This window comes from Amblyomma maculatum, chromosome 5 (genome assembly GCF_055883805.1).
Source record: "Amblyomma maculatum isolate TAMU_Amacu chromosome 5, ASM5588380v1, whole genome shotgun sequence".
In the NCBI taxonomy this organism is placed as follows: Eukaryota; Metazoa; Arthropoda; class Arachnida; order Ixodida; family Ixodidae; genus Amblyomma; species Amblyomma maculatum.
Window position 1 is genome coordinate 126502156 of NC_139348.1, and position 8641 is coordinate 126510796.

The 8641-nt window shown below is 45.7% G+C and overlaps 1 pseudogene across 1 annotated transcript; it reads right to left on the bottom strand.

The window, feature by feature from the left end:
• Positions 1 to 1510: 1510 nt before the first annotated feature.
• LOC146189462 (uncharacterized) lies at positions 1511 to 7132 on the bottom strand (annotated as a pseudogene). The gene is made up of 3 exons (XR_014707725.1): positions 6827 to 7132; positions 4419 to 4542; positions 1511 to 1820 (listed from the first exon to the last, which is right to left on the bottom strand). The product of XR_014707725.1 is annotated as an uncharacterized LOC146189462 (transcript).
• Positions 7133 to 8641: the final 1509 nt, after the last annotated feature.

The following is an 8641-nucleotide window of genomic DNA, read 5'->3' on the forward strand; positions in this document are numbered from 1 at the left end:
AAAGCGTATTTGCACAGGATGGTCTTATGTGTCTGAAAGTGATGCTGACAGTATTGAACTACTAAATAAGAAGTTTAAATGTGTGATTATTCACTACCAACAACTCCTCAGTCCAAGCTTGCGAGGTTGTCATAGCCCCACTACCTCCCACCCCACTCTTCCTGTACACGCCCAGAGCGCCGGTCAGGATAGACTTATGCCACAATGAACTCTCAAGCCGAGCTGCGCATGTCTGCTCACAGACGGCTGTTATCATTCGGGGAGAGGAGGACAGCCGGCGATTAGGGAACGGGGGCGGAGGCGCAGCCGCCACCATGTCTTTGTGTTTGGCAGCTCCATTCGGCGGAAAAGCCGTCATCCGTCAGTTTGTGTGACCTGCAATTTGGCCATCGAACGCCCCGTGACCTCACTCCTCTCTCCAACAGATGGCGCAACGTGCTAGCGAATCTCTTTTAATTTTAGCTAAATAAGATAAATCACGCGAGTGTAATATTTTTAATCGCTTTGGCATTATTTCAATGGCTGTCCGCATAGCGCCTCCCCCCCCCCCACCCCCCCCCTTTGATCCACACACGCACTACTCAAGCGAGCCAAACTACAGAAAAATGTCAGTTAACATACGCCATGTCCGTGGGCAGTGAACACCAGACTGGGCTAAATATAGCCGCACACAAAATGCAAACATTATTTGGAAGAAACTTTTATTTTGTCGTGCTTCAGTACAAACAAGGCGTATGCGAAAACCGCCTATTATTAGTAGTCCAGCTATGGTTTATGCCGCAGTTGGCTTATAATACAGCGGTAACACAAATGAGAAGTGTAGAATGCACGCGCGACAAAGGCAATAAGAAAGAGCGAACTTAGTCCTTGCTTTATCTTTCCTTGCCATTCTTGATTATTTGTATCTAGTTTGCTTTTGCTGTTGTGATTTTTTGTAACATCCTTCCATTTCTCTCTAAGCTGCTTTCGAGGGATGCACGGGCAAGCCAGTGATATTCTGTAGTTCGGTGGGCTGTTTATTCACTGGAAGCAAAAACAGTTATTTCATCAAGGCATATATGAAATGATGCAGCCGAATTCTGAGCGACATCAATTTGTTTTCCTGTGTCCAATAATCCTTGTCGTCTTGATCCTCACTCACTTTACGTAGGCGGAAGTAGGAAAAATACATTAAATATTTGTTGCACGTGCACGAATATTTCAGGTTTGTCAACTTCTTCACCTTTCTTAGTCTGCTTTAAAAGCGCTAGTGGTGGGGTACACTTTTTGGCCTTCTTTGCACTTACAACCTTTGTACCTTAATGTTCATCTGGTCTACCTCTTGGATCCTTCGGTCAGTGAACTTGGTTGTGCTTTATTGGATGCATAAATATCAGTACAACCCCTTTTTGCATCCGTATCCCTGTATGCCTCTCATTTTGAGGATGCTAATGAGTGAATTGTTGTTTTAAATCCACGTCATCTTCAGCCCTGCATCAGCCTGGTTCGCTTTTGTGAGCACCTCGCCCTTTAATAGCCCTCCCTTCCCTGTCTATTCAACCATAAGAAACAGGTTGGCCCCTAACCTTAAACCCTTCCACAGGGATAACCCTACCCTAATCTAGCCCATTCCCAAAGCACACCGCCAGGATACACCGCGCACGATCAACGGCTGAGCGTCCAATGTACGGTCGAGTTTTCCAGAGGCATCGGTGACGATCGGTGGGCTAGTAAACAAGCAGGCGGCGCTCCAGCACCAGTGGTGACTGTGGCGCCAGTGCCACAAGGAGTAGCCTAGGGAGCTGCTCGCGAATGCTGCGCTGGGCAACGCGGGCGGTCACCTGCAAGGAATCAGGCAGGATAAGCTCTTAAAGCCAAGATGGCATCGAGAGTAGCAGTTTGCTCCCTGTAAGAAGAAATCGCGTTGCTAACTTAAGCAGTAACGAAAAGGCAAATAGCCGAAGCAATAATCTGTTCTACCATGCTACTATGAAAGAACAAAACGAACTTTAATCTTGACTTCGTGCAAATAGCAGGTGAAGCGTAATATATTCACTTGCCGTGTTCTGAGGAGAGCTCTCGTACTGTCTAATGGCAGCTGGTAGGTCTCAATACCTTTTAAGGTGAAAAGACTTTAATGGCTCATGCTGCCGTGGACAAAATGTGTCCCGCTTTTGCGGCGACTCTGATTGGCTGAGGCGGGATAACGTCATAGAGGTCTCGACCAATCACAGAGCACCACCTCAGTATGCGCGAATGCGTGCCTTATATGGTCATATGTCAATGAATGATCAATCACAAACTAATGACCAATTAATGAATTAAGTATAATTACTAATTGACCACTGATTAGGAAGTCATTAATTAACTAAGCAATTATTAATTGTATACATTTACCTACTTAATTTATAATTTCATATTCACTTAATAATTAATTAATTACTAATTAGTGCCAATTGTGCCAAATTCTACTGACTTTAGTCGCTGAAGTCCTTTGCATTTTTTCAAGTTTCGTCGCTTATATATGGTGCACCAGTTTCATTAAAATGTTTAATCTTGTTCATCGGTTGATCGCGTAGTGGCGACAGCTACAGTATACCGCATACACCCAAGCATTACTATTCTGAAATGCTACTTAAAATTGTTACTTTTTCTAAAGATATTTTTATTACTGCAGATACATCCGGCGAACGAAAACGAGATGAAGAGCTTGGCTGCTGCTTAAGCTTCGCTTCTCAGAGTAGAACGCAATTGCACTACTGATTCCGGTTCGCATTTTGAATTCACTAGCTCCGCCTTTATTCAGCTTGAATCAAGAAGCAGTCGTACAAGGGTCACGGTTTAGGTGCATTCAATATCAAGAAACAAAAAAAGGGCGTCGTAGATTATGAGTAGCTCGCCAGTCTCGCCATCTGATAGGTTTGGATTAAATTTCCATCTAGCACAAAGAAACCAAATTCTCTTTCAAGTTCAATTACTTCTCTTTAGTGCGAGAACGGGTATGAGAAAGTTGGCGTTAATCGAAATATATTTGATCCTTTATTGAATTTTATTTTTGTTCCGTCGGTCTTTTTCGCCTACGGAGAAACGCCGACGATGTTACGGCTTTTCTGCGACATGAAACCAGTACTGTTATCTCTTTAAAATGCCTGAAAATGTGTGAGAACTCTCTGAAAGAGAGAAACTATGTATAACAAAGAAACTGAATCTTTTCGAAAAGGTAATAAGAGGGGGTCTGGCGGCACTCACAGCGCCCTATAGAAGGCATTGAAGGAAATAAAGGACATGTATAAAGGTCTGGCGTAGTGCCTCTCCCCGTAATTGGTGGCGCAAAATGTATCTCCTGAAATATGACGCTGTGTCCGGAAACGTTCCGTCATTTAATGGTCTGTTACATACGCCTCGAGGCTCCATCTCCATTAGGAAACATTAGGGAAATCATTAAGGAAATCCGGACCGATGGACGATTGAGCGCGATCTCCGAGGCAAAGTAACATTGGAGAAGGAACGCTCAGATTCAAATGGTGGTTCACATGCCTAAGGTCGGTCCTTTATTGTGAAGAAACAAGCTGTCAGCCATTTGTGACCAGGATGAAACGGGCTCCCGTTAGGAATAGATAGCCTTATTTTCTATCGCCTCAATCGGCCTTCCGAATCGGGTAGATCACCTTACTTGACTTTTTTGCTAACAAAACACCTCACTAAGTGAATGAACAGTCGCCAATAGCGCGCTGAGTTTTATCCGCTCTCCGGTAGAACAATGTAGAGTATTCAGCTCCACGACGCAAGAAAATGGCGAGCACTCGCTACAGTTCCTAGCGAAAAACCGTATGAGTCACAACAACCTCATACAGATTTCTCATACTAAACTCATAAAATCTCAATAAAATCTCATATATTTCTCATACGCTAAATGATATTTGTATGATATGATATGAAATTAGTACGAGTTTAGCATGAGTTTAGTATGAGAAATATGTATGAGGTTATTGTGACTCATAGAGTTTTTTTCACTAGGGGTGGTTAAGAGGTTCAGCTACTTAACCGCAGTTCCCGGGTTCGAACTCGACAGCGGCGGCTGTGCCACAATGGAGGCGAAACGGAGAGGCCTCCGTGTGCTGTGCGATGTCAGTGCACGTTTAAGATCCCCAGGTGGTCGAAGTTACCGAAGCCTTCCACTACTGCCCTTCTTTCTCTCTTTCAGCTTTCACTCCCGCCTCCCTCCCTTCTCTTACGGCGCGGTTCAGGTGTCCACATAAACAAGTGTGACAGATACTGCATCTTTCCCTTCCTGCGAACCATTTATTAATATTATTATGATTAGAAGCTCAAATCTTTAACAGCAGCAGAATTCGGTACCTGCAGTGGTATACATGCAACGTTCCCGCTACTGGAATCCAGGTGCGCAATTAAAGTGCTATGCTGTCGAGTACCCTTACCTGAGACAGAAACTCGGCAGCCCTGTCGCCCTCTTTCGGTGTGCCGCTTTTAGCACGGCTTACATCAGTCATTGTCAGCTCGTCCACGGAGAGTCCTGTTACTCGGGGGTCCCGGCCACGTCAGCTGTGCCGAAAACGAAACCATGCAGCATAAGATCAAACTGCTATCGTATATGAAGATTGATTTATGCGCCTCCGATATGAAGACTAAAGCTTTCATCCCAGTCAAAACAAACTACGGAATTGTGTCAAAAATACGACAAAATATGCGGTTGTTATTAGTAAACGTCAGATTTTTCTGTAGTTCTGTACTACTTTTCTGTACCTCTGCAGCTTTTTCTGTAGTAGATTTCTGTTTTCTGTAGTTCGGTAGTAGATTCTTGCCGTAAATATAAAACATTCTGATGTTACTACAAAAAGTTCTTTTGTCCCAACAGGTTTCTTGTCAACAACCGCAGAAATTCTGTCGTAACAATCGAACGTTTCCTGCAGTTTTTTTTTTTTCTGACTAGGGAATAATGCACACGAAACGCTGCGTGAAACTGTGCGAGATGTGAGTTCGCACTAATTACTCACAAAAGTCGCTGTATTCAATCTAGACAATGTTGTTTTCCTCACAAGCGTATCATGCTTCACCTTGGTTTGCAGGTTGCTTTTGGTACCTCAGGTAATCTGTCAACGTTGCTTCGTGTGCAGTTAGCGCTAATACGCCATGACTGATCATTATTATTATCTAGGTGATTCTGAAGAAAAAGCTTCACACAGGGGAACCCCGCTATGCGAAAACAGATTTGCCGCACAAATCTTGCTGCAAGACCTATAATTCGCATCGCACCTTCAGTACAGAACAACGTAAAGTGTTCTGTTATCCTGCCCACGAGTAGGCCACGCATTCATCTCTTGTTCAGTGCATCCCCGGTTTCACATGACTATAGAATGGCGGCTTCATGCCTAGTTCTTTCGCACACTGAAAATAGTGTTTAGTCGCTTTTTTTTTTCGAGCTCGTAAAGTCTCATATCGAAAATAAAAGCCTATTCGATTGCTTTAACTGTAACGTCATCTGTGACGTCATTAAAAGCACAGTGGATTAACTTTGCTCCTTGCTAACTGTGGTATCAACAGCGTCCCTGAGAGCTTACAGTTAGCTTGACTGTATAATGCCATAGAGCGTTTAATATAGAATATATCAGAATGAAGGCATTTAAAATCGTGCGAGAGATAGAGCTGCAAGAGTTGGATATTTGTAGTGATCTCTAGCAGAGTCGCCAATGGTTTCCTCCATACCTTCGCTTTAAATAAAACTGCTGACTCTCGAGCACCGCTCTGCATGCGTTTTGCAAACACGAAATTCACGATCAATACAGCATTATCAAATGTTGCTTGCAGCACATGTGATGTTAAAACATTATTTGTCAGACAAGGCAACTCTGTTAATCACAGCGTGAGGGACAAGTTGGTGCTGCATAGTACCCAGAAATGTGGCGCGTTAAACACAATCACATGAGAAGAAACACAAAACGGGCGCACCCTACCAACTACAATATGGTTCTGAACACACACTTCCTCTTCACCACTCATCATCTCCTACACCCAAGTACATCTTCTCCACACACCTCTTTTTTGCCCAGGAGATAGTAGCACTTTCTTCCCCGCAGAACTCAAACATCGTCCAAGCATGACAGACACAAATTCTACACTCAAGTACTTCTCCACACATCTCTTCTTTGCCCAGCGGCTATTACCACAATCGTCCCAGTGTAACATAACTATTATCCAAGCAGAACAGTCACAAAGTCCACAACATAGACACGTACTAACAAACGTAGCATAGCAAACACACTAGCAAACGTGTATTGTGGCCATGTTTGTTTTTTGACCCTACTTTCCGTCAAGTACTTACTCTCAATGCTCGCATTGCTTCTTAGATATGCTGGGCAAGTTACAGTTCCTTTTGTTTACATAGGGACTTCACAAGTGAAGTGTTTTGGATAGACATGTCCTATTGCACATGTGTGGTGGTTGTTTGCTAGTGTGTGTCTATGTTGTGGACTTTGTGACTGTCCTGCTTGGATGATGGTTATGTTACACTGGGACGCCCGCCGCGGCCGGAGTTTGACCCTGCATCCTTGGGCACAGCAGTCGAGTGCCCTAGCTACTGCACCACCATGGCGGAGCCCTCACAAGTTGGGGTAGTGTGGATTCTATTCGAGTGACTACGGCATTTTGGAAACTAGCATATGTAGTGCCACATCTCTGTCATCTGGGCAGCGCTAATAATCTCTATGTCAGAGCAGCTCGGTTATTCTGCACCGCGTACACTAGGCACCTTTACAGTTCACTAGAGTGATGATCCCTTTGCAGGCAATGCACCGGCAAGCACAACAGCAACGTTCATCAGTCTCCTCACATTGGCCGTCGCCCTGACGTTGGCCTCGAAGAACACCGGCGACGTGGCGAAGGGCAACGCCAGCCTAGCCATGCCGTCCAAGGGCAGCTTGAGTCGCAGCTGTGACCCGCAGGTGCCTGCGCCCTCCGCGTGGGCGCGTGACAGACCAGACACCACGCCCCAGCACAGCATAGATCCCTTGTTCCTACGCCCGGAGGACTGGGCCTGCAGCAGCCACGGGTCCGGTAGCAGGGTGCCCATTCGTTGGCTGGTCTCAGCTAGCTGCTGCATTACAGCCTCGCTGCAGGCCGGCTCATCTGAAAGGTGTCACAAGTGGAGAAGCTGCAAACAGAGCTACACTCAGTTCTTATGTTTTCAAGTTTTAAAGCGAAAGCTTTACTACGCTCTTCCGTTGCTTCTTGGCGGACCGAGTAATGTTGACTTTGAACCGAGAAGAAGCCACGTGACAACCATGACGTCACTCAACCATAGCTGCGCCGGGACAGTGCTGCCGCCGCCACCGGAGCTTCGCCCTTGCCTCTGCCTAGTCACGTGATAGCCATGACATCACACGGCAACAGTTCCGCCGACGCGCGCTCACTTCAGCCTAGTCATGTGATAGGCATGACATCCATCTGCAACAGCTCCGCCGGGGCCGCATCCTCTCCTCCGGAACCGCCAGATTGCAGCAGCTCTCGTCATTCCTCGCAGATGGGTATAAAATGATTTTGCTGCTGTGTTAACGGCGGCAGTCTTAGGTCTCTAGTGATTCGAGCCCAGGTGGAAAGCGGAATAAAGGGGGGGGGGGGGGGGGGGGGGAGAGAGAAAGCGACTGATGGACTGTCTGGCACATCACATTTTTACAAAGGTGAGAAATTATTGTTCTCTGTCTTGTGTTTTAGGAAATGTGGTAACGGCCATTATTAAAACACACAGCAAAATTGAGGCAACAGTAGCATAGAAATGATGTGAAAACCATTGACAACAACTGGCAATGTGCTTCGTACTCATGCAATTCTTGCACATTCGAGTGCAAGGGGGCCTCAGACCCCTCTTAAATACTTGTGGGCACCCCCCGAGATCCCCCTGACTTTAAGTCCTGCGGATGATTCAGGCGAGAGGCCTTGTGAACACTCTTCGGTTCAGTAGTGGAGAAGACGCCAAGCCGACTCCGATCATCCGGTCGACGTAGTTTGCCGAGAGGCTGCAACACAGAGACGAAGAGAAGCGGGTCGAGCGAAATGTCCCATTTTCGATTTGGTTGCTTAGGCTCAGCCGAGTTACACTTTGCCTATTTTTTTTTTTCGAACAAAAGCGTGAGTGGTTTGTACTCTTCAGCGCATGCCCATTAGGTTAGCTCCATGATGCTGATGTATATATCTGTTTAATGCTTCAAGTATGTAGCGTGGCGCTACTATAGACATCGTAATAAAGGGCGGCGAATTGATTCCGACCTCCTCAGGTTTCTTTAGATGCACTGGCATTGCATAGAATGTGGACATTGTTGCATGTCACATCCTTCGCCTCTTCCACTGCCTGTATTCTATCCCATGAACTTTGGCTCAGTTGTTGATTGCCATATTTGTTTGCAGAGTGTTTGTGAGAACAGTCGTGATCCTTACTGGTATCAAGTGGTTGCTGCGATGGACACCAGTTATAGGTGAAATCTTACGGAAAAACTCTAGAATTCACTGGCAGATCAAGACGTCCCGAGCCTACTGAATTCGCACCGAGGCGGAGTAAAAGCGGTCAGTCAACAACTGCATCTCCCTCATGTAATTTTCTTCCTAACTTGCTCTCTCTGAATGAGGCGTTTATTGCCTCTCTAATAACTCT